This window comes from Serinus canaria, chromosome 7 (genome assembly GCF_022539315.1).
Source record: "Serinus canaria isolate serCan28SL12 chromosome 7, serCan2020, whole genome shotgun sequence".
Lineage (NCBI taxonomy): Eukaryota > Metazoa > Chordata > Aves > Passeriformes > Fringillidae > Serinus > Serinus canaria.
Window position 1 is genome coordinate 17,140,391 of NC_066321.1, and position 3,136 is coordinate 17,143,526.

A 3,136-nucleotide genomic window follows, 5' to 3' on the forward strand; every position below is an offset into this window, starting at 1 on the left:
GAACATTTGGCATACAGAGTTTTTTTCTGTCTCAGTAACAAAAATACATCCTAGGCCACAAACAGATATTTTTCTTCTCTTAGGAGAACACATGTGAATAAAGAGAAGATAAGAGGAAATTACACACAAGGCTGAACAGCTTTCAGAGAAGCAACATAATTTTTCATACATTCAAATGCTAAAAGAAACTTGTTGGATTATTATTTTGGCTTATCTGTCTTCACTTAGCAGAAAAGACAGGAATACCACTTTAAAAATTTTAAAAAAAGGAGACAAAAGTGAGGCATTTGGGAAGAAATTAAAACAAAAGCAATCAAATAAGAGTTAATGTTTCTTTATATATGTATTCCCTATGTCTCTCCATGTCTCTAGAAAGCCTGAATCACAGCTATAGGGCTTTTTTATGCCATGCCTCAGAAAAATTGGCACATATTGGTTACCTATAAATCTTCTTACTTTCATCTCTTTCACACTACAGGCAGAATGTAATCCAGTGTATACAAAGGCACATATGAAAGCAATATGATATAGACACAAGCAAATTATATATTCAATACAATTATATATGTTCTTGCCAAGATAAAAAAAAAAAGAAATGTGCTAGTACAGCAATGTAATCAGCAATAATTAAGGAGTAATATGTGCACAGATAAATAAAATTGCTCATATTTTTCATAGTATGGGAGGATGAAATAATCATTCCACCTTCTGCTCGAGCAGAAAGCATCAAACGAATCCCTTCCACTTGGAGTTGGGTATTGTACTTTGACTTTTTTCCATCATCTATTTGTGCTGTCAGGTCAAATAATAAGTTGAGAGCTTCTAATAGCTCTCTTTATTCTCTGGGAGCAGATCTTTTTTCTTACCTTATCCTGTTAAAAGGTGCATGGATAACAAATAAGCCACAGATATCAATAATAAATGCAGTTTGTTGATTGAAAGCTCCATCTGGTTTATTTGGCACCAGCTCCGTTTGATGATTATGACACAATCCTCAGTAACATCGAAGTCATGTGTCTTTAAACTCCCTGGAAAAGAAAACATTATTTATGTATTATATAGAGAGCCATATAATGCCTGTTATTTTCCCACATGAGTAGATTTTTACAATAACAAATCAGACTGCAATAACTACAAAGTCAAAAAAGTATCGAGTAAGGAGTTAATTGGACTTTGTTTGCAGGTATCATTGGACAGTATTCTGAGGCCTTGCATCATGTTTTCAGAAGCATTATTTAATCTGCAAAAATGGATGATAAATGCTTAAAAAATCCAAACACCTCTCCTAGAGGGTCCTTTTAAGTGCAGTGACTTACTAGACTATGGAAGCCCAGACATTAAGAAAATAATTGGGAGAAAACAATAAACTATACATTTAAAAATCACAGGCAAGGTTAATTTCAAGTTTTATTTTCCTTACAGAAAATTTACACATGAAGAAAGTCTCCTTTTTCTTTTCTTTTTCTGTTTTTTCCAGCTGCTTCCTGCATCCTGTAAAAAGGAGATTTCATTAAGTGGTAGGTCAGATTGATTTACCTCCAAGTAAAAGAGAAAAGGAGTCTTTGGTTACCTTCTTTCACTGCTGTATACTTTTGGGAGGGGAGTGGAAGGGAGGGGAAGAAAGGGAAAGCATGTTAACATGCAATCCTTTACCCAGATATGGGTGAGAAGCTCTGCTTATCCTTCCAGTCCTCACGTAGCAGAGTGTTCCCTGCAGCCTCAGCTGGAGAAGCTGCTTTCTGCTCTGCATTGCCACAGTTCAAAGAGATGCAGCTCTCAGGTCTGTAAAGCACACTGAGGATGAAAATGGACAGGAAAAAAGTCTCCTATACCAATATAGGTCATTATTTCAGTGACTCCTAGAGCCACTTCAAAACACTCTGGACTCCTGTGTATTTCTGCCCCACCGTATCATCATGACTACCTGTAACCAAGAACTAAGCAGTGACATTATTAAGGCAAAAGGAAGAGAAGAATCCTGCACTGCTGACTGCACTTTTGAGAAATGGGCTGGATATGGATTTTGTTATTCAACCAAATCACAACTATTACTTCAGTGAACTTGGTAAGTGTTTCAAAACAGGGAGTCCAAGGTAAACTGCATTGCTTGTCTCCACTTGCCCTTGCTCTCTGCCTTTGCTTTCTCCTGGAATCCTTGTGGGAAGGAGGAATTTTGTCTGCATTAGACAGAGGCTGCACAAAATAGGGAGAACTTAGCCCTCACCGCAGGGAGTGTGACACGCGCTGCAGAATAAGCACGGCCGGTGCAGAAATTCAGCTTTCGCAGAATGCCTTGTAGTCTGAATGGGAATGTAAAGCTCCTTCCCACAGGATAAAGCCAAAGAGAAGAGAAAGGGCTGACAGAAGGATCGCACGCTCAGCTCAGTGCAGTTCCCACTGCAAGTCCTCGTACGCAGACTACTCTCACTCTCAGCCTTTGACAGAAGCTTGGCATCTCATCTGAGGGCTTCATAATTAAAAAGATCCTGTGTTGAAATTTGAAAGCTTTGCAGACTTTGTTTCATGTTGTTAACAGGATGGTTATTAACAAGGATGTGGAGCTCTTTGTTACAAATGGAAGGCTGAGAGTGGTATGAAATTGTCTTTATATGGTTTTATACAATCAGGTTTTCCAGACTGAAGGATTTTAGACTGGATAAATGTCCTGAATATTTTTCTAGATTCCTGTTTTCCATTCTGAGCTAAATTATCAGAAGCAGAAGCTCATGAAATAATGTTGAGAAACCAAATGTACCAGTGCTAGATGTGTTTCAGCCTCACTGTGGGCTCCACTCCAGTCTGGTTAGAGGAGTGGATGAAGGTCCAAACCAGCTCTCATCTCATTCATGCTAGCTGGCCCATCTCTAATCATAATGCAACAAACTACCGTGGCAGCTCCCACAACCAAGCTATCAACGTGACCTTGTCATTTCAATTTCTCACACATGTTCTTTGCTTTCCCCCATGCCTGTGTAGCATATCACACTAAAATCTCATCTTTCTCCAGCCTACTGCCAAGGGCTACTAATCTGAAATACAGCTTACTCTGAGAAATGTCAAGCAGGATGAAAACAGTAACACTCACAGAGGAGAAGCTTGAGTTGGACATCCCCTCTTCCATGAAACTCTCTCACTT

General features: G+C 38.8%; 1 long non-coding RNA gene across 1 annotated transcript; it reads right to left on the bottom strand.

The window, feature by feature from the left end:
- Positions 1 to 876: 876 nt before the first annotated feature.
- On the bottom strand, positions 877 to 1,760 carry LOC127059835 (uncharacterized). Its single transcript, XR_007778026.1, has 3 exons — positions 1,654 to 1,760; positions 1,421 to 1,491; positions 877 to 1,028 (listed from the first exon to the last, which is right to left on the bottom strand). It is a non-coding gene; the product is annotated as an uncharacterized LOC127059835 (long non-coding RNA).
- Positions 1,761 to 3,136: the final 1,376 nt, after the last annotated feature.